We start from the raw sequence: 23,646 nt of genomic DNA, 5'->3' as shown, positions 1-23,646 counted from the left end.
ATCTCTCAGAGGAGCAAGGCTGTGCAAGAGACAATATTTCAGATATCTTAGTAGCATGTTTTGAAAAGTCAGGCAGCTGAGTTCTACTTTGCTTGTTGTTTTATCTGATGCTGCCCACAGAACTTTCTTAAAGTGTACTCAATCAAGACACCCAGAGATGCTCTTTGGGGAGGGTGACAGCTACTCAGAATGGGAATGTTTGGTCCTGCAGATAGCTTTTCTCATTACAGCAATCAGAAGCACTGTGCAATACCCAAGTTTAACAAGAACCTGAAAAGGTGTGGGAAGCCCCTTCATCTTTCTTCAGGTCAGAAGAGGTCTTGGGAATACCTCCGGAGTGGGCTGTACCTCCAAAGCCAGAAATTCTTATGGTCATAAGTGCCCACCAGGGTTTTACATTTCAAACCTATAGAGGAAAATGAGGAAACCATGCCACTTTTGCTAAAGAAAAGGAAGTTCCATCTGGCTGTACAAGCAAATGTGCTAGAGATGCAGAGAGAAGCTTTCAGAAGTGTGCCACAGCTAGGGTGCACACAATGTTAATTTGTGTCACCTCACATGGGATTCATTTTGCTTGATCTTAGACAATTATAGCACAGACATCTTCATCTGAGCTAGCTGTCTAGCTTTCTTTATAGTCAAGGAGAAATAGGTGCTCCCAGGGCGTAATTCATCTCCTCCTTGGACAGACGTCTGAAATAGAGCAAATGAATCATTCTCCAGAAACATCTCCAGCCTCTCCATTGTCTCCACAGTCATAAAGGAGGCCAGACAACTGGCTCAGATGTAGACTTTCGCTTTGTGGACACATATAAAATTAAGTAAGAAAAGGCTCACCTTTTGTGACTGAATTTTATCAGACTTGTCTACCATTCTGTGTGAATGCAGTGAAGGATACAATCACCTTCATGTAAAATGAAGGAAATAAACTACAATTCTCATCAACCTACTTTTTTATTGAGATATGCCACAAAGAGTTCTACATTCATTTACAAAAAAAAGTGCCAGATAAGCGCTCTTCTTGAACAAATCAAAGGATAGCATATAACTTAATCGAGCAGGCCTTTACACATCTTCTGGCGCTTGTGGTTTCCCAGAACACTCATCTGTTGGCATTTGTGGTTTCCTGAAGCAGGCATTTTTTCCTCTTTCCTATGCCCCAGCTTGGAGCTGTAATGTTTGGCAAACATACACTTTGAGGACAATTTCTTTTCTTTCTGTAATTCAGTCCTTTCACAGATGTGGAAGATCAATTCTAGCCATGGCCATTTATAATAAGATCACAGTTTTACTGTGACCCTGTCTCCTTTGCTCCCTACAGCTCTTTCTGATTTCTAGAACACAAAATGTGCTGCATGCCTCTAAACAGTTCCTTAAGACTATTGTCCTTCTCCAGTAGTATGCCACGCCATAAAAATGTCATCAGTCTGCAAAAGAAAAGATATTCTGTAGTGCTCTTCTATTTTAATTCAACTCAGCATTGCACAGTGATTCTGTTCCAGGAAAAGGAAAAGTTGGCAATCAATATGTTTAGACTATCTGTAGGCTTTACCCTGAGCTAATTACCAATTAACTCAATGTACTTAGCACATTTGTAAAGCCTACAGTGGACATGCTACATATTTATTTCTGGTTACAAATTTCAATTTCTTACCCAAAGCTGATCTTCTAATCTTTCAAGTAAATAACCATTTTTTATACTCCTGACGAAATAGAAAACATCCGTGGTGACCTTTATTAAACATGTTAAATACTTTCTGCTAATTGTGTAATAACAGCACAAAGCACTAAGATCTACAGTGGGTATATCTGCTTTGAATTCTCTGGCAAAAGCAGATTTTTATTAATCATCAGACTACTGTAGCTAGCTCCAGAAACACACCAGACACAAGATTCCAGTATGGAATTACACTGCTCTTATTCTTGTACATCAGGATTTAAGTGGAAGAGACCAGAAGAATTCACTGTGCTTCAGTGACTGAAGGTACCTGCAATAATTTACATGATCTCAAGATACATCCTAAGATTCCTGAACTTTCTGGGCCCCTCTTGACTATCTGGAAACATTCAAAAACGACTGTGAAGCAAAATGGATAGGTTTCAATTAATGAAATGAAACTTAAGATGTTCTGACATGTGACAATAATTCATAAAGTTTCCAGACAACTCAGAAAGATGTTACAAGAACAAAATTCCCATGTGCTGCTTACATACATCAGTTCCTAGTGAAGACTTTGTGTTCATCTTTCACCACAGATGTATGAGTTCAATTTCCTCTGTATTTTATATAAAAAATATAAATTCACTTACGGCAGAGGAGCACTGAATAAGTTTTAATGGTCTCATTACAGCACAATTTGGACTTTCCTTGATTTCAGTGTTTTAAATTCACACTCTCTTGTAAGAATGCTATACCTGAGGAAAGAAGGAAATTTCAGATAAAGTATCTGAAAAGAAAAAATGAGTTTAATTAAATAATCATTTGTAGGTCTTTGTGGTTTATATTTGAGGAGAAGATTCTTTCTCAAACACTGAAAGTGCACGTTGTTACATTAATTTAACTAATAGGCACTAGTTATGACAGGCTGGCTACTAAAGGTTCTAAGCCAGTGTCATTCCTATAGATTTATACACTTGGAAATGTGCACTTTAAATGAGAATCTTGCCAGTGTCAAAATTAAATTAAACTAAATTAAATCATGTGCCCTATCACAAAGATCTGAGATTCTTTTCAGAATTAGGTCCAAATTACAATCATAACTCTGGCCCAACCTCTGAATAAAATGAAATGGCAGTTCCAACTTCATTATACTCTACTAAAGTTGCTGGCAATACAAATGCAGGGCTAAAGCCTTAGCTGAGCAAAGTAACTGGTACCGGAGTGCCTACAGGACAATTACTGCCACCCTTATGTCTTGAATAGGTCCCACTGTCAAGACAACCTATGAAGAATGGCTTCTTCATGGACTGTTATTATTGTGGGGTCAAATGCTCATGAAATTCCCACCAAATTCCCACTCCCAGTGGTCAAACCACAGGCTCAAGAGGGCCAAGTAGTGAAATGCTCTTGGGATTTGTCTGTTCATGCACATGTCCAGGAGAACAAATGTCATGACAGACTGCTGCGTGCCTCATCCGAAGGACTTCAGTCAGTCATAGGTAGTCATGTCTTGTCTCAGAGCACACCAGTCAGACCAGCCTTGAAAGAAGTAGAGTAAGTGGTTCTGTCTACTTAAATCCAGTGGTCCAATGGTTTATATGGTCTGGAAAGCCTCTGTGTAAATACAGTGGGAATTAAGAAAGGCTTTTCCCCAAAAAGGGAAGATGCTATGGCTAATTCATTTAGGCATATTACCTTGGGGTAAGACAGGATCCATCACACTTGCAGATTTTGGACCTGTAGGAGTCAGGAGACAGGAACTGGTGTATATCAAAGACTGTCCTCCTACACTTCCATATACACCATGTAATTCATCTGTGCTGGCTATCTTAACTGATTAGACTGAACACAGCACTGCTGCAGCCACAGACTTGTAAGAAATAGTGCTGGAAGTTAATATGAGATGAGGGCTTACACTTTGGTGGAAAGAAATCCTACCGTAACTGTCTCACCAATACATGCCCATCTCTGGCTGAGACTTGAGGACTTTGGATACAGACTGAACATAATCATCACTTCCATCAGTTTGGAGCTTGATGGTCCTTGAGGTCCCTTCCAACCCAAGTCATTCTATGATTCGATGATCATAACCAGTCTACGAGATACTTCAAAGTATCTGGCATTAATAGGCCTCAGTGGCCAGGGAAACCACCCTGGCCTGTCCTTTTGATGTCACAATATTAAAAATAAAGTGGACAAAATGCACAAATCCCCAGATAGCATTGAGCTAGCATACCCAGCCCCTTCCATCCACGTGGGCTGCTGGGACCGCAGGTAATAAACATGCCGTGCTTGTGGCAGACCACCCTCTACCAGCCCAGAATGGTGCTCTGCAGTTGTTGCAAAGTGCTTATGTGAGCTACACAAAATACACCAGACCCCAAGCTTGTCTCTAGCTTCCTATGGCTCCCTAAAACTTCTGCATTTGAGCTCTCCCAAAGATCAGCCTGCAGTTTTCAAGACTTCTCTTTTGCCTGCATTGAAAGCAAAGTACATATCTCCAACATATATCTGCTACAATTAAGATCAAGCTGTGTCCAGCCACTGCACCTAAAGGAGAGACCTCTTGTCAGCCAGTCTCAAAAGTCTGTTTAAAGACTGGTTTACTGGCTGACTGTGAGAAGACAGAAGCAGAACACGTTTTTCCTTTTCTTTGCATTTTCTTTTAAAGACCTTTTTTTCCTAAGCATTGCTCAAAGATACACCTACTCCTCCATGCAATATTCTCTGTGGGAGGGGAAAATATTCAATGTACTATGGAGAAACATCAATTATTTTAAGAAAAAGTAACTTTTATGACTGTGCTTCCAAAATGCAACAAATAAATGTACACATTTGGAACTGAAGACCAATCTTTCAGTTTTCCTAGATGTTGAGATTTTCCTCACCCATTTTAGCATAGCTAAGGTATGCCAGCTCAGTTACCCTGTCTCACTTACAATTTTCCTGGATAACTTCGAAAATGTTTTCCTTGGCAATGTTTTCACATGCATCTGCATTCAAAACAAGCTCATCTGCGGCCTTCTCCAGGGGAGAACAAGGGTGAAGGGAACGAGGGTGACACAACAGCTCTCCTGCCATCACTCAGCAGGGTAACACAAACAAAATCAGCAGCCTACTTCAATCTCTGAAAATGAAAAGTACATTCCTGTGGCAAAGCGCCTTATAAGTATCATCCAGCAGGGATGTCTTCTATTTATGCACACTAAAGGGCCACAGCTTGAATAACAAGTATTACAATGCTGCCTGCATGATGAAAGCTCTCTACCTGAGCAGTACAAGGCCAAAGGAAGACGCAGCACTATCTGCAGTGACTTTCTAAAGTAATCTGGATAGCTCAGGCAACCCTTGATGATGTGGTTGCATTATCTCTACACAAACTAACTGAGATTACCCTCATATGGTCCAAAATAAAGTGTTGGTATTCACAGTAGGACACCGGTGTTAGCCTCTGTTAGTTCTTCAAGCGGGAATTGAACTATCTCACAAGCTTCCTTCCTCCCTAACGAGTGGTGCTTAATCACCTTGTTTTCTACATATATATTTACAATGAAAGTAAGTTCTAGAATTTTTAAAAATGCCAAATAAAGAATAAAGGTTACAATTAAAAAAAAAAAAATATGTATTCCTTGATTTAGAATCACTGCAGTGGAAAGGCTTAGAGCCAGACAAACAGAATGATATAGTTCACTGCCTTTTCCTGCACGTTCTTCCACCCATTCCTTGTAAGAAGGAAGGCAGATACGCATTTTCACATTATAGAAGAAATTGGATGTCCAGAGGGAGAGGGCAGATGGGGGGGAAAGAGGTTCTTGCTCTAGCTTAAGATTGCGTGTGCAAGACTCTCAGCTCACCCACATACAATCATGGATGTCAGCAGAAGATCCCTCTAGCTGAAGGAAGCAAGAGGACTGAGATGGTTATATTAAAGCCAGAAAGCACAAATCCTTTTTCAAAACTCAAATGAGTTTCTTCTCCACCACAACTTGTTGGTCATCCTCTCTCTCCCAGTCAGTCACATTCCAACTGCTTTAGCTTGAACCAGATGTTCCAGCTCTACCAGAAGAGGCCAGTATAGCAACCCAGTCCTAACTTTCTCCCTGTCTGTCCCTTCCACTACAGTTTGTGTCCCTTGGCTCTCCCTCTGGACAAACTGGCTGCAGGCAGAAATGGAGCACAATTTTAATGCCCCATTACAAACACACAGGGGAAAAAAAAAAACAAACTAAGAATTGTACAGTTTAACTCAAGAGAAAACACAACCACCATGCATGCCAAGCAGAAGAATGTAATAGCAGTAATAGTGCCCAATCACAACAGTTGGCTGCTACATGGGTTGATGGCATTGGAAACGCATGCTAGGAGAAAAAGACAAGCTGAGCAAGAGCCATCTAAACCTGGTTAGGCAGCAGCGGCTGGCTAGGGGCTGTGGAGTGAGGTTTGAAGGGTAACAATGCTGTTAGTGGATTCTTTCTCAAAGGCAATTCTCTAAACCACTCTACACCCTTCTCCCATCAGGAATCATTGCCAGCTTGCATACAGGGCAAAGTACAAAGAAGCAGACTTTTCTTATGCAACTTACACCTTGCCCAGGAAATCAGAAACCAAGGAGCGGATCTACCAAATCAATGGGAGACGGGGAGCACAAGCGAGAGGACAACACACAAGGCTGTAGCAGTGGTGGTCACCATTCAAAGTGCTCAAGAAGCACCCTCCACATACTGCCAGGCCTTCACTGCTGTGAGTCAGTACAGTCCACCGTGGTCTGTAGTGATACCAAGGCCTAGGACAATCTCTATCCTCACTCTGGACTTCACTGATTCCAATGCTGCTGAAGGCATACAGGCTTGGCCAGAGAGGAACTGAATCAGTCGGTGTGTCAGCTACCATTGCTGAGTTTCGACATAGTATAAGGCAAGTGTCTTCAGCTGCACTGCATTATCTCTAACAGTGTCTTTTTCAGGCCCAGGCTGGTGTGGCACAACAGCCTGGGCCTGACAAATGCAAGTGTCACAGTCATAGCCAGTGGCACTTATCTGCTTTGTAGGTGGTTACAGCTGGGTGCTTATTGTAGTCATCCATTTGCTGCACTGAAGCAGTGGAGATGTTCTTTCCACCAGCTCTAACTCCTTCCAGCTCCCTTCCTGCAGGCCAATCTGCCCCATCACCAGTCCCAGTCACACCAGACTCCCATTCAATCTCAAGCTCCCTTTCAGTTTTTGCTGTCATCTCCCTGCTCATCCCAGATCACCTTTCCTGTCAGTTCTGGTACCACATCTGCCCAGGTCCTTCAGGAAGCCCTCCCCACCTCCGTTCCCAGTCTCTATCTCCTCCTCAATGCCTCCAAAATCCCATGTCACCAGCTCCTCTCTTGGCCTGAAGCCCCTCTTCTTTCCTGGTTAGTCTCTGCCACCCTCTCACACAGCAGAGCATCCCAGCACCTTCCCCAGATTAAGCTGCAGCTTCCCAGACTCTGGATGTTGCTTTTTGTTTTCTCTTTGTTGAACTGTGCTTTTTTCCCCCTTCCCTTTCCTTCCCACTCTTTCCTTTCCTGTTCTCTGACTTCTTGCCTAAATCTCTCCCTCCCTCCTGGCCAGCTTTCGCCATCTTCAGACTTTCTCAATCTACCAGTTCCTTCTGTCAACTCAAGAGGAGGCACTGGGAGATGGGGCTCCCTATATCAGGCCAGTATCCAGTCTGCACCTTCACTGTGGGAGCTGTGACTTCAAATCTGCCTTACAAACAAGGCTGATGAATTCAGCTGTACAAACATCCTTTGTTAATGTACAAAATCTTACCAACTGATATGCGCTCTCATTTACAGATTAGTCAGTCCAGCACTGCAATTAGTTGCAGTAGAAAATGGAGAAAAATGTAAGAAGTGTAAAATTGCATTAGCGTTTTTTGAACAAAACTATTAGCTTCAGAAAATTTCATGGTCAACTTGAAAGAGTTGTTTCTAATACATGCTGCCAAAAAGAAATATAAATTTCAGATCAGACCATAGGAACTTCTCAAAATTTGGGGGCTGGACACGAAAGCACAACACTCATTATCTACATTACTGTGCACCTTTTCAAGACGTATAACATCTAAAACAGTTGTTTCAGATGCATGGATAGAGATCTTAATTTTAAACATGATCTAATGTGTGAAAGGCTGTCCCTCCATCTTATTTCATACAGTAGTTAAGATGAAATCACATCAAAATATATCACTTGCATAATATGTGCTTACATATGACTCTCCCCCCACTATGTATCACACCAAGTCTGCAAAACCTTTAAAATAAATTTTAAAAATGCAGGAGGCTCAGAAAAGAATTGCAAAAATGATTCAAGGGCTGGAGATAAGCACACCACAAGGCATTTTAAAAATTCATCAGAAAGAAGATTAAGATGTCACTTGATTACAGTATCTAAGGAGCTTCATGAGGAAGCTTTGCCAGGTGGGAGAGATGTGGCACTGAGAGACATGGTTAGCAGGCATGGTAGTGATGGGTGGATGGTTGGACAAGATGATCTCAGTGGCCTTTTTCAACTTTAATGGTACTATGATTCTATGAGTCTTCTCTCTACCAGTGAAAACATGACAAGAAATGATTATTAGGTGGCTGAGGCTGATCAGGAATTAGGCACATGGTTTTAAAAGGGAAGATACTGGCCAGTGAGGAAATCTGGCAGGTGTGACAGATTCTCCATTTCTAGAGGTCTGTAAATCAAGACTGGATGTTTTTCTGAAGACACGACTTATCCAGAAACACATTACTGGGATCACTGTAGGAGTACTGAGGTGGGATACATAGACCTGCAAGTCCCAGTACTCTTACCAGATTAGGTTTGGTTCTCTTCTAAATACACAGAATTTATGCCTTTCTTCTTTGTCAGAATTAAAAACACAGTGGGGGGATTTAGTTTCCTGAGACATACCTATGTACATGGAAATGTGCCAAGGATTACAGGATATTCCAGGTTTTACAAAAACAAGCTGTGGGATCTTTAATACGTACAGATCTTCTGAGCACAGCTTTAAACTTTGTTCAGCAGCACTGTATTCTGAGAGGAAATATCCGGATATGCACTGAATTTTTTATCATCACTTGCAGTACTGTAACACCATCCAGACTGGCACTTGCAGACCTCTTCAAGCACACAGATGTAGCATTTCCACATAAGTGCTGTCATTAGAGCGCCACTCTGAAATTAGCAGCAAAGGCCACCCTCCCACTGCAGCTCCAAGCAGCTGGCAGAGCCATTTTAATTTGGCCCTCCATTCTGATGTTCATGGGAAAAGAGTTAGCTGGCATCTCAGAGCTGGTGACAAAGGGGAAAGGCCCCCACCTGCAGGGCTTTCTGCCTCTAAGAATGTCTGTAATAATGGGTCTGACTTTGATAAAGTCAAACAAAGATGTTTTGCATGCTTCACGCTGCCAGTTCTCCCTGGTTGCTCCTGATGTACAATTCATAAGTATTTTCCCACCCTTACTGGGCACGTGAGTTACCACCCAAATTGATGGTAGCATTTTTTGTCAGCCATATTATTTAAGAAAAAATGCTTATTGTTTTCTGAAAGAGTCATTAATTTCCCTGAAAATATTGTTTTCTACATGAGATATTCCCTCCTATGATTCAGTAACACAGAAATAAATGCTCTGTAATTGTCCAGAGACAAACTGCCTTCTAGAAACAAACTTCCCACAACATTTCATTCAGGCAGTTGAGAGTTTAATATTAAACCAATTAAAAGCAATATACAGTTACATGAATAGGATATTAATTTCCTCCCAGAAGTGGAAATGAGTGGGTGCTTTGATTCACACAGAGAAGGCAACTCCATCAACCAGCAGCATAATCTGCATTGGTTGCAGTAACAAATGAAGGATTCACAGTGCACAACCAGATCATTGCACTGTGGGGTTATTAATGTTCCAGCCAAAGCCTCATCCACTCTGCAATAGCCCCAGGTTACACTGGGAAAATAAAGCAAGGTGATCCCCTTAAAAATAAATATGTGAATTAATTAAAAAAACACTTTTCCACTTGTAGCTTATGAAATTGGTATGAATGTGAACATTGCCGTGCCAAGATTTCTCCCATTTACATTGTCATTCCAAATCAATTCTGGGTACAAGAGGCACTTCCATTGAGCTATTCTATTTGAAACCCTATTTCCTACTGCAATCAAAGTGAAAAAGAACATTTCATCCACTTTCAACTTTTTTGATCAAGGATTAGTCACAGGAAAGTCAGACAATGATATTGGCTAATCTGTCCATGCACAAGGATGGCACGTGATGCTACCAATGCTGGGTCAGAAATCAATTCAGCTGAAGTCAAATGAAAAAGTTCCTGCAGTCTGAAGTGGGACTGGGTCATCTATGCATGTGAGCTAGAAAGACAGCAGACATTTCCTGTCCACTTTTGGTGTGGTGCCCCAGCCAAGAAGACAAAGATGGAACACTCATCAGTTCATTGCCTCCAGCAGATACACCAGTGAATAATTCCACACATCAAGAACTAACCGCACTTCAATTAGTGTGAGAAATGTATCTACAACAGATAGTAATAGAAAATACAGGGTAGCAAGGTGAAGAAGCAGTAATGGTCATCAGAATCTCTGCCAGATTTTTATAATTTGAATTAGTTTTTAAATGCTGTACATTCAAGGAAGCCTCTTCAGAGCGCTGTATATCAACTGAACATGACACCCACAGAAGGGCTTTATTTTTAAGTTGGAAACATCCAGCCCTTATAGAACAATTTGTCTTATGTCACCAGTAAGTAACTCTTCCGAAAATTTAAGTTTCTCAAAACCACAGCAGCAGCTTTCCCAGGTGTTTCCAGATCTCCACACATGAAAGTCATCAAGAGCTCAAGAGTTTCAATAATCAACCTGTAAGGCTCCAACTTTCTCTAGGGTCAGACACTGCACCCAAGCAAGATCAGATCAGATGAGGACTTTGTGAGATTTGTCAAGGGGAGAGAGGGAAATTCCACTCAGTCAAAGCTCCCTGAACACTCACTAAACTTTCCCCACCTTCCATCATGTCCTGCTGACTACTAGAATTCACCAGAAAACTCTATTTTGCCAACTTCAATGGTCTATTACTTTGTCCCTCATGAATTAAGGACTGAACTCAATTTTATCATCAGATACCATGAATCAACATTGTCCTCCAGATGAAAACTCATCACTGAAACATTAAAGAGGGGCAAAAAGGCTTTCATTTTGGGTAGAAAACTAAAAAACCTCTCTTTTGGTTTCAGGGCTACCTGCTGTTTCTTTCAATACACAAGCAAGCAAAAAGTTCATTTACAGTGCTCATAAGGCCAGCTAAACAACTCATAACACACATATGAGTTTTCAAATTGTCTGCCAGCAGTACTTTTTTTTGAGTTTTCAAAATGTCTACCACAATAACTGCAGTGCAAAGTAGCTGCAATAGCCTGGGTGGAAAATTCTTATCTGTAATTGATCAGCAAAGTATAACTTGGAAGTTTTGAGCATCTTCAAATAAAAGCTTTATGGTGTACAGAATAATCAAATGATGTGTTTTCTTTCTGTGACTGTGAATGTAATTCATGGCTTTCCTTGCAGGCACTACCGTGGATCTGAAAAACGAAATCTATCATCGTTTGCAGTGCTTGCTATATGTATTTTTTTAACTTCCATGGATGCTGTTGCCAACAAACCACTTGTCAAAACCATTTGCATAAACAAGACAGGGAGTAAGTGTAAGTACAGTCAAAGAGAAGTTCCTTTAAAATATGAATGAACGTTCGCCCTGTTCCTTCACAGTTTCCAGACTCCTGGATAGGTTTAGCACTGTTGGAAGCATTATTCTGAAAGCAGCATGCTGGCTAAAGGTGGATATTGATTCAGACTAGTGCTCTTTCACATAATCTTGTTCCGTTAGCTGGTGAAATCACTCATCGTGATGGGGGAGGAAAGGAGAGAAATCCAAAGCAGATATAAGCACCCTTGAAGAATTTATCAGCAGGGATTTAAACTCCCCACACTCCACCCTGAGATTTCTGGGTTCATTTTCCCTATAAGTTTCCACTCCACACAGCAAATTCAGTCCCATAAAACACCATTGTCTAACCATCTCAGTGCAGATGCCCTGGGAAGTGCCAAGCACTTTTTATCTCCCCCCACCATCCTGCAATAATTCACACTGCCCTGTACCTGCCTGACATCAAAAATACACCCAGCATAATTCCCCACAACAAAACTGGAAAGACAGGTTCTTGTTCAACTATCTTAATTAATGAAAAGTTATTCATTTTATTGCAGGTTAGTAAGTGTTCTAGCCCTGGAGTGAAAGCCATTAAAATCATTTTTACAGAACTCTTCTAATAACTAGCTATTCTTAGAGCGCAACTGCTTTTAAATCTCATGAGACTAATGTGTAATACATGACTGTTCCAGTTCACAGCTCTCAGCGCTCAGAGGACATATATCAGGTTTCAACTTGTTAATTCATTATGGTAATCAATACCTTATTCTTTTTAACCACAGAAACAAACTCATTTGCTCTTTTCAGTTTGATAACGGATTACGAATGATTTACATCCAGAAATACTACAAATGCCACATCACACTTCACAGGCATCAGCTAGGGATTTATAACTTGCTTTTCAACGGGTTTTGAGCAGAATTTGTCCACAGATTGCCAGATGACAGAGGTGGAGCACCAGCAGTATTTGATGGCTGGGACCGTTGCTCAAAGACGATCCCCAAAGGTGATGACATATACAAATTCACAGAAAAAAAAAGAAAAAAAAAAGCTGATATTAAACAATCAGTCATTTACTTCTTGCCAGCTAGCATTCATGTGCACTGCAAGCACAACAAACAGCTGTTGGGAGCTTAGCAGACACGTTACATCTATCAACACCTTTCACTTGTGGAGAAATGTAAGTAAATCTGATAAACAAGCCTGCTAAATAGATTTGTGTCAGCTATAAACAGGCATTTCAGAGTGTAATTTCCTGAAAGATATCCTGGGTGTTACCATAGGTTATAAATTAATATTTAATCCAAAGTTTAATCCAGAATTAAAAAGGGGATCGGGAAATTTCAGTGTTCTTCTCCATGTAGTTTTAACTTCATCTGACATCTTCTCTTAGGTTCTCCCTAGAACCTCATAGCACCAGACAAATGCTTCACACCTTTAAAGAGCACTCTTAAGACAGAGACGATGGTCCATGAATATAGATTTGTTTATAGGATTGGGTTTTTGATGGTATTTCAGATATATTAATTTTTTAATATTTTAAAAGGTTAGTATGACATTTCTTCTTTTAATTATTTCCACACATTTCTTTCATTCCTTGGGATCTTAATTCCTTCTTGTGATTCCTCTTTGATACATTTTCAATTGCTTATTTCCTCAGCACCACAGGTTTCCCCACCTATCCTTTTAAAATGTTTATTACCAAGTGCCATGGTCACACTTCAATATTTCATCTTGGTGACACTAAACTGAAGTGGCTTAGTTTATAGGCCATGAAATTTTGATGAGTCTTAGTTAATTCTGCATGAAGATCAAGAAGCCAGGGCAGCAAAAGTCATTCATGGAAAGTGCTTTCCCTGTGGAAGAACACTTGTAAGATGAACTTGTTCCTTGATTGAAACTCTTGCTAATTACATTAACCATATTCCCCCTCTAAGCTCCCACCATTACTAAGCCTGTTATTTCATTTCCTGAGGCCCATGCACTTCTGGCTGATGAATCCCATATGAAAATATGGCTGTATCTAACTCCAGCGTCTGATTCAGTCTGATATCTTTAACTGGACCGTAGATATCAAAACATATGAACTTTTTATTTTGCTAATAGTCCAAAAGAGAGTGCTTTGGCATAAGATTAGTCAGTGTTCATCTAATGTAAATGGCCATCATAAAATACTGATTCAGTCATTTATTATAAAAATTCTCACTGCTATTTTTTTGTGATACGAACATACCCAGTGCATTTCCGGAACATCTTGATACACAGAAATATGGAAAGATTTCAGAGAGGTTTACCAGCCTACATTTGGAACCTGAAAAATCTCAAGGGAGTAAACTTTATGTTATGCCTTCAAAGTGAGATCTGATCTACATCAGAGCATGGTAAGAAGAGCTTTGTACTGTGAGAAATATATACCTCAGAAACTTCAAACCCTGAACTCCAACCTTCATATGTGAACTGGAATGTCTTTCACATCTGTTAAAGTGTTGAAAATGGAGGCCTTTTCCACAAGAATCGATATTCTAATCAAGTCATTATTAAATTGGTACACTGAATTATGTCCTAAAGTTATTTGAAAGGTGGCTCTCTCTAAGCAGAATCAATAAAATATTTCCTACCAAATCCTTGCCACTGAACAGAACCATTTGGGTTTAAAATTCAACAAAAATGATTAATATTTGCACACTTAGCTCTTGAGTTAAGTCTTCAAAAAGGGCAAGGAGAAGGGCCCAGAAACTACAGGCCAATCCTTGGAAAGATGATGGAACAGTTCATCTTGGAAGCTATCTCTAGGCACGTGGAAGACAAGAAGGTTTTCAGGAGTAGTCAGCATAGGTTATTCACCAAAGGGAAATAATGCATAATCAACCTGATTGCTTTCTATGGTGGGACAACTAGCTGGATAGATGAGGTAAGAGCAGTGGATGTTGTCTGCCATGACTTCAGCAAGACTTTGGACATTGTCTCCCATGATATCCTCATAGGCATGTTCAGGAAGCATAAGCTGGACAAGTGGACAGTGTGGTGGTTTGAGAACCACTTGAATGGCAAGTCTCAGAGTTGTAATCAGCAGCACCGAGTCTAATTGGAAGATTGTAATGATACAAAACTGGCAAGAGTGGCTCATTCAGAAGGATCTCTCTCACTCAGGCTGCAGAGATGAGCAGAAAGGAACTTGTTTAAATTCAATTGAGGCAAGTACAGGGCCCTGCACCTGAGGAGGAATAACCCCATGCACTAATACAGGGGGCTGACCTGCCAGAAAGTAGCCGTGCAGAGAAAGACCTGAGGGTCCTGGAAGACAACAGGTTGACCATAATCCAGCAATGAGCTCTTGTGGCCAAGAAGGCCAATGGTATCCTTGGCTGCCTTAAGAAGAGCATTGCCAGCAGGTTGAGAGAGGTGATCCTCTCTTTCTTCTCAGCCCAGGTAAGGCCTCACTTGGAGTGCTGTGACCAGCTCTGGGCTCCCTCAGTGCAAGACAGAAATGAAGTTCCTGGAGCAAGAAAAGGACCATAAAATGATGAAGGGACTGGAGCATCTGTCATACGATGAGAAGCTGAAGGAGCTCTGCCTGTTCAGTTTGGAGAAAAGAAGGCCCAAGGGAGGATCTGATCAATGCATATAAGTATCTGAAGTGAGGATATCAAGAAGATGGGGACAGATTCTATTTAGTGATGCACAGTGATGGGACAAGAGGCGAAGGGTACAAACTAAGTCACAAGAAGTTCTGACTGAACATGAGGAAAAAAACTTCTTTTCGCAAGAGTTGATGGAATTTAATATGCTGTTAAAAGTTTTCACAAGGCCTTTATTTCATAGTTTTTAAATCAGAAAGTTCTCAGTAGTCCTCTGAGGGAAAAAAATGTCATATGACCTAAGCAATCAGAGCTATTTTTTAAAGACAGTTCATAAACAACCTCACAAGTCAAAGTTAATCGTACCAACTAATCTGTGAGGAAATACAGATGCCAAATCTGTTCTGAACGAGTTTGAGCAGTATTCACATAAGTCCACCACCCACATCCTGCTTAGTCAAATCTTTTAAGCTTTCTTCAGTGCTAACTATGGTGATATCCATTTTTTTTTTTTTTAAGACCACTTAAAATGGCTAAATATAGAAACGACAGCCCAGAAAAAAAGTGGTTTGAGTCCATGTATCAGTGATGAGACTTGCAAATACTTCTGAGTGTATAGAAAGAGCAAAAAATTCTACGGAAAAAAGGTCGTCTCCAACCCACATCAACAGAAAGAACAGAGGTCCTCAACCCTTTTTATGTCCCTTACTGCTTCTAGAAATCTACCAGCATCACTCATGAATTTATGAATTTCAACCTATTGCCAAGGGTCACACAAAATCACACTAAGGTTAGTGAAGGTGAGAAATGCACCTACTAGCAAGATCTCAGAGAATTTTGCCTTGTCTAACAGCTTTCAAATGCATCTGAACAGCAAATAACATTTTCAGGACAAAAAAAATTCACTTGCCTCATGTTGGTTTTCAAGAAGGAAGTCATAGAGTACCTTAAGTACTTAAGTATCTACCCCTAGCAAAGCCACCAGGAACACAGCATGAATTTGTGGTCCATCACATCAAATGTTGAGTGATTCAAATGAATTAGTATTGATTTCTCTGTATATTTGTCCCTCGGCAAGATGTAATCACTTATTAATAAGACCAAAAGTGCTATTCAGGAAGATTTTCTCTCTCTCTCTCACTCTCTCTTTTCCTATTTGTCACTCTTTTCCTAACATCTCATTACCAGGGTCAATGTTTTGGAAACAAATGTGTACTAAAATTAGCTACAGAAAATACAGAGTATTTCCTACAGCAAGGAGTTAGAATTATGTCCTTACCTACCTATTCAGACAACCTCTCTTTCCGCCTTTTCCCAAATCATGTTTCTATTAGCCTATGTGTAAGATTATTTCTGACAGATAAATAAGATCTAATTTGCACAGAATGTTCTGCACAGTACACCAGACTCTTTTTCTACCAATAGAACTATATTCTGACCTCTCAGGAACACACTATTTTTCCAGCAACTCCTCATACACCATTAATTTTTTAAACTAGTTATTTATTATGGAAAAAGCTACTACTATTGCAGAGAGCTTACAAAGTCCCATAACGGTAAGGCAAAATTCAAAGCCTGTGCATTGACATGAGCTGTCAGCTCAGCGTTTAGTGGAAATATTAAGAGATGGAGCCAAGGGTGAATTTGAGAGCATCATCTCATCTACATCTTGATGAATCATATCTTGAAACTTCTTACCCTAACTAGCCCAGAAGAATGATTGTGAGTTGTAAGCAATATGCTTCTCTCACTTTGGAAAGTAACTGCTAGCGTGTTGCAGATTTATGCGCTAGAAGAGTCAAAATTTACTAGCAGCTCTTAAAGGTGGGATGAATATATTGATTAGAAAAATTATGGTGACATCATTAGAAAATTTCTACTTACTGAACTGGGGATGCAGCAGTCATATAGTACTATGAGAATCCATGTAGAGACAAAGGCAAGAAAACCAGATAAAAGCTCTATTGGTAATCAAGATGTCTAGTTTAAGTTCAGAACAATATTTTTCCTTCTTAAAAGATCTGGAGTTAAATCTTAACTAAGAAAACATTTTTGAGTATAAATTTCAGTACTGCTAGGATAAAACTGTGTGCAAAGATAACAGGATCTTCCATTGTCATAAAGCGTAAGACTTATCTACAAGTTTCAAATTACATAAAAGTATTCATAAATATGATTGGACCACTCTTGATTTGAACAAAACATATCCCTAAACATCACTGAAGAGGAATAATTGTTCCATATCCCATACTCCTTGCATCTGTATTATAGCTAGTATCCATAACAGGTTATCAAACCAAATAACAATCTAAACTTTTTCCAGAACCTTTATGATAAGCTTTAGACAAATGCTATATGATTGATGTATAATTGCATTTCAATTGAGGAAGAAGAAAGTATGAAAAAAAGGCAAAAATTATTTTAATAGGTATAAAGAAAACAGATGCCAGATTAACCTAAAAGCAGATGAAAAAAATAGGGTTGGATGAGGGTTTGAAGATTTTTGAAATTACTTGACCAGATGCTTGCATTCAGCAGCAGAAACAGTTTCTTATGCAGTGTCAGCGGGAAGGGACACAGGGAAGTCCCACCTGAGGTCCAAATCTGAAAGAAGTCTCAGGGACAGAAACGTCTCCTTGGCTTCCACAAAGAAACCCTATGTGACAGACAGCAAGATGTAGATGTGAGGTACGTCTGAATTTATTTATTCATATTTTTGTATTGTGACCTTGTTGCTAATAAATAACCAAGAACCTAGCCCTTTACTTTGTTAATTTTTCTCTGAAAACATGACTTAAAGTGACTCATATGATTCTTGAAAGAAAAAAAAAAAGGAAAAAAAGGGATATTTTACTTCCATGGAGATAATATCCCTAAGCCAAGCAGCCTTTCATATAGCTTGGAGCCAGGACAACATGGGCACTTCCAGGAGCTGGGCTGTTTCCAACCACCTTTCTTTTGCAAGTTGATATTAAGAAACAGCAGGAGATCTCCCTTCAGAGTATTATCCTGAGTCCCTCTTGCAAAAAGGTGGTAATAAGACAAGACATGCTCTCCAGAAATTCCATGTAATCACTGAGCGTATAACTATCTCTCAATATTTTTGCAAGTGAGAGGCACCCTGTCCTTATCATATCTTAGTCCATATGTTGTTTTTTTTCCAAATCTCTTTAACTTCATGTCAACAAGCTTATTAACAATTCAGCGCCAAGCCTAAATATTTTAAGGGCTGTTTCATTCTTCAGATAAAATGGCCAGCAAAGCAATTTCTCTGCATACTCCAGGTTAGTGAGCCCAGAAGCTCCTTGCTCTGTATAGAACTTCAAGAGCCTTTATTCCTACCACTGCTTTTTTATCCCTGTATAAGCAGCCCTAGCAAGGTTTACAACTTGATAGGATCATGTGGCTCCAGGCCCTCGCCTCCATGCAGCAGCAATAAAGCTGCATGTTTTTTACTCTACAACAGTTCAGGAGAATTTAGTGAACAGACTGTACCTGAATTACTAATAACATATTCATGAGATACTAAGAGAGAAAGCCTTAAAAACTGTCAAAATCAAAGCAAAACAAAACAAAAAATCTCATGGACAGGTATATTAAATGCAGTAAAAATTCACCCTGTTAAACACTGAGCATCTAAGACTTCACTTCTTCTCCAGAACCTGAGTGTTTTGCACACTCAGGCTCTTAAAGACTTGCCTGCTTCCTGTTAAGATGGGAAATAAAGTCTGAGATGCAGCAGGAATTTGTTGCATGAGGACAAAGACTGTCTGTGCAGGACATGAAGGTCTCTCTCATTTGTCTTGATGTCCAAGTGGGAACCCGAAGTCTAAGGCCCTTGCCAGCCTCATCAAATCAGCCTCTGATTACAAGGTACAATGCTGCAAGCATCATTTTTTCTTTTCCTATATAAACACAGAGTGACAGCTACATTTAGATTAGAAGGGGGAAAAGCCTACTGTAATTTAGAAACTTAACAGCTCAAACAGCTCCCACCCCTGGGGAGAGAGGATAAGAGCCAGAACAAACTCACAAGTGTAAATAAACAGAGCTTGCTTAACATACGTCCGGAAAACACTCGGTTGTTTCTTCGTGAAACCATGAAATAGGATGGGATGGAATGGGATCATTTTCCATTGGCAAAACAGATCATTCCCTTCCCTTCTAAAATTTTGGATGATTAACATTAATTGAAACTTTGGAAAGTCTATTTGAATTCACACAAGTTCAACAAAAAAAAGGTTGAATAATTTGTTTCAAGTAAACACACCTGAAAGTTCTTCAGAAAAAAGCTTTAATTTATAGAAGGTTAATTTTTTTTCTTCTATGGGATCATAGAATTGTTTGAGTTGGAAGGTACCCTTACAGGTCATCTAGTCTAACTCCCCTGATACAAGGTTGTAATAGTTTAAGAATGGTAACTACACAGAACATCTAATGCTTATGTTATAAAATTCAAAATGATGGGGATCACTGTTCAATATCAAGAGTTAAATTTACAGTTTTCACAACTGGAAGATAACCATGAGGTTTAAATAAGAATACCAATATAATATTAAGTGTTTCTAATTAGAGAGAAGAATTATTTTTCAAAAAATCATTAACAGTTGTTAAATGAACTGTTAAATTAACTAATAAAATTACAAAACTTACCATAACTTTGAGATTTCTGATTTCAATGCTTTTTTCCATGGTTAAACCAATTCTGTATACTTTGCCTCATCCATCTGGGCCCCTGCTGGGAAATGTCATTAATGTTTCAGACCCCACCGAGCAGCAATAGTGCTACTTACTGAATGGAAATAATTGGAAGAGGGACAGGTATTTCTGAAAGTGTTTTCAGAATTCCTTAGAGACATGTGTACAAATCTGGCAAATACTATCTAGCATTCTAAAGAAAATGCTGCAGAAGGAGGGGAAACAGTGCTGCTGCTGCTTTGTTTATCTAGGGCTTGTTTCAGTAATTTGTTCTGTTTTCTACCAGGCTTCCGAAGTTTAGTCAAAGGCCACAGATAGAAGATTTGAATCCTGAAAGACATTCAACCACCTAGAGAGGGAAAGCAATTTTCTAAGAAAGCCATTCATTATTTATTTAGCAGCTGCACTTTTCCAGGGAGAATATCCTTGCTCCCACCAATGTGTTTTAGCTGTCTGGTCTAACAGTCTCCTGGCCAATGTGTGTGAAAGCCAGAACTCAGTCTCCTTTGCCTGACAGACAGCAACTTGGAAGGATAACATGCAGCCATCAGAGGAGCTGGTACAGCCATCTGTCTGCCTCTCCACCTTGATCACAGAGCCTCACTTCACCAAAGCAAGTGAGCATCAACTGTTTCCAGGTAGGCTACAGTGTGATTTTAGAGCATTTAGGGTGCTTTAGGGTAACTGCACCTGCTAACAGCCTTTCCCTGTGGCAGAAGTGGGATCATAGAATGGTTTGAGTTGGAAGAGACACTTACAGATCATTAAATCCAACTCCCCTGCAATGAACAGGGACACCTACAGCTACATCAGGTTGCTCAGAGCCCCATCCAGTCTGACCTTGAGTGTTTCCAGGGTCGGAGCATCCACCACCTCTGTGGGCAACCTGCACCAGTGCCTCACCACCCTTATTATGACAAACTTCTTCGTTATACCCAATCTAAATCTCCCCTCTTTCAGTTTGAAACTGTTTCCCCTTGTCCCATCACCACAGACCCTGCAAAAGAATCCATTCCCTTCCTTCTTATAGCCCCTCCTCCCTACCCTTAGGTAATGAAAGGCCGCTCCCAGGTCTCCCCACAGCCTTCTCTTCTCCAGGCTGAACAGCCCCAGCTCTCTCAGCCTGTCCTCACAGGGAATGCATTTCTGTGTACAAAAGTGGTAAATTAGTTTAGAGATAAGAAGTAAGTTTCTAAAGCCGAGAGGATGCATGTTTCTTATCACATGAGATCCTGCTTACACATCAGTACCCTGAAGGTAATGGAAGCCTGCTGAAAAGCAGAGTACAAATGGAAGTGTGCTCTATGGAGAGGAGAATATTTTCCAACAAGCATCTATTTGGATAATCAGCACTTGTCATTCTTACAGGGCTCTGGGGGAAAAGAAAAAAGAAAAAAGAAAAAAAAAGAAAAAGAAAAAAAAAGAGGAAAAAACAAGTGTGAGAGCCACAAGGCTTTCCAGGAGCTGAAGGAAGGCCCTATGTACAGTACAGTTTCCTTGGGTCCCTGCTTCTGAGAACAGACAGCACACCCAGCATGGTTATCAGGCCATCAGAGCAGACCTTCAGCAGGAGTCCATTTCTGAGGAGCAGATGCTGCAGATATGCAAACAAGCTTCCCTCTGCCCCAGACCCAGTCCTCTCTCCCTTGTTTATCTAAGGCTATATTCCTGTTTTGAGGCTGTATGAGAACTTTTCCTCAGTCTGTTTGGCACTACCATCTGCAAGGGAATTGCAAAGTATATGCACACATACACACACCTGCATGCAAACCATGTAGTATAACAAGGCACAAAGAATTTTCAGTTGACTGATGTTGACTAAAAGGGTGAGAAAGCCTGCCCTCAGCATACAAGGACACGGAGAAGCTAGGGAACAGTGCTGTGCAACTCTCATGACAGCAGCAGGGAGAAACTTACAGAGGAAGCCTCAGGAGCTGACTGGCATTTTGCACTGCAGGTGGCTTTCAAATGACTAACTACCATGCTGGAACAGTAGCATAGAGCTGTGAAGCCCAGTTTGTCCTGCTTCACAGAAGTTTCCTGTATAAACAGAGTTCTTTCTTTCCAAATACCATCACAATGCAATGCAGAGGAGCCTGAGTTCTGGATTTTTACTTTTACCAAAACTGCTCTAATTTCTCTTGGGGTATTTCCACTGCAAATATCCCAGTTGGGTGTAGCAACAGCATCTGAAATATAATAAGATATCAGATACATGAAGGAGTTCAGCACTTAACCTACTTGGAGGAGGTGGAGAGGGGTTCATTTTTTTAATCATATTCCTGGGGGAAGTCAAACTTTTCCCAGGCCTTATGGAGTGATGGTGCTCCCATCTTCCAGGAGCCGGAACCGAGTGCTTTCCCTATAGCCTTGGAGTATTCAATGCCAGGGCATGCTACAAAGAGCATTGGCTGGGGCTGTGCTCCAGCCAGAGGCCTTCTGCTCCCCGAAACCCATGGCTGGCCTCATCACATGGAATGAAGACAGAGAATGAGAGTAAATCCCAAGACCTCCATCTCCTCTCAACCTGCCAGAGGCTGGGAATGCCAGTGTTCCTCCTCAGCAGGTAATTTGATCATCTCACGATTTGCAAGGGCAAGCGGCTGAAAGGATGTAAGAGAATGAAATGACTTCAACTGGACAGTAGAGATGAACAGATGCTGGATCTTTCAAACTTAACTGTGGATTCTTGGAGATGTCATTTGTCCAAAGTAGCAACATACAGACCTTGAAAAACACAAACCTACAGAGATGCTTTCATCTAACATAGAGTTGGCATTACCACAACTAATTCCATACATTTCTCCCCTCCTTCACTTCATACTGTCAAACACAGCTAATTTTGGGAACAATCATAGAATTATTTGGGTTGGAAGGGACCCTTAAAGGCCATCTAGTTCCAACCCCCCTGCTATAGGCAGGGACAGCTCCCTCTAGATCAGGTTGCTCAAAGCCCTCTCCAGCATGACCCTGAATGCCTCCAGAGAAGGAGGCATCTGCCACCTCATTGGGCAACCTGTTCATTGTCTCATCACTCTCACAGTAAAGAATTTCATCCTAATACCTAGTCTAAATATGCCCTTTTTCAGTTTAAAGCCATTTCCCCTCCTTCTGTCACTACTTGCACTTACAAAAAGTCCCTCCCCAGCTTTTCTATAGGTCCCCTTCAGGTACTGAAAGGCTGCAGTGAGGTCTCCCCCGAGTCTTCTCTTCTGCACGCTGAAGAGCCCCAGCTCTCTCAACCTGTCCTCATAAGGGAGGTGCTCCAGCCCTCTGACCATCTTTATGGTTCTTCTCTGGATCCGCCCCAACAGCTCCATGTCTTTCTTGTGTTGGGAGCCCCAGAACTGGAGGCAGTACTCCAGGTGGGGTCTCACAAGAGCATAGAAGTCATGCTTCCTTATTCTCAGCAAAGCTCACTGAAATTTTTTTAATGAATTTTCTATTCACACATTCTGCTGGAGGTAGTCCCATAGAAACCATACATCTGCAGACCTAAATACAACATGACATGATATGCTCCTGGGGTTACACTTAAAGTGAACAGCTATATCCCACAGCTGGACCACACTATTAGTTGTCTCCATCACCTTTGTCAGCCTGAAGCTTACTTTACAACCTGCATGTGTGAGCTAACCTCACTTCACTTGGACACACAAGTCAGGATACATTTCTTGGGAAGAAATAGAATGACTGCATTTCCACAACAAATGGTTTTGGGACTCTCATCACATCACTGTAACTTCTGCATTTTAAAAGGATTATCCTGCTGTTACAGCAGCTTTAGTAACAGTACAGAGATAAATAAAACGTATTTTGAGGGGCCGCGCTGGAAAAACTCAGACAAAATTTTGCTCATAATAGATGTGCATTATCTCCACTTATCTGCTGTCTTCTTTGGTTGCATTTTTAAGAAAAATTGAGAAGTTTTTAGATTTAAAAAAAAAAAAAAAAACCCTCTATCAAATTGT

General features: G+C 40.6%; 1 long non-coding RNA gene across 1 annotated transcript; it reads right to left on the bottom strand.

The window, feature by feature from the left end:
• Window positions 1–977: 977 nt before the first annotated feature.
• Window positions 978–7,368, bottom strand: LOC149919992 (uncharacterized). The gene is made up of 4 exons (XR_016460673.1): window positions 6,969–7,368; window positions 3,356–3,397; window positions 2,311–2,415; window positions 978–1,427 (listed from the first exon to the last, which is right to left on the bottom strand). It is a non-coding gene; the product is annotated as an uncharacterized LOC149919992 (long non-coding RNA).
• Window positions 7,369–23,646: the final 16,278 nt, after the last annotated feature.

This window comes from Phasianus colchicus, chromosome 1, assembly GCF_987193195.1.
Source record: "Phasianus colchicus chromosome 1, bPhaCol1.hap1.1, whole genome shotgun sequence".
NCBI lineage: Eukaryota > Metazoa > Chordata > Aves > Galliformes > Phasianidae > Phasianus > Phasianus colchicus.
This window is presented reverse-complemented; position numbering and strand designations above follow the sequence as displayed.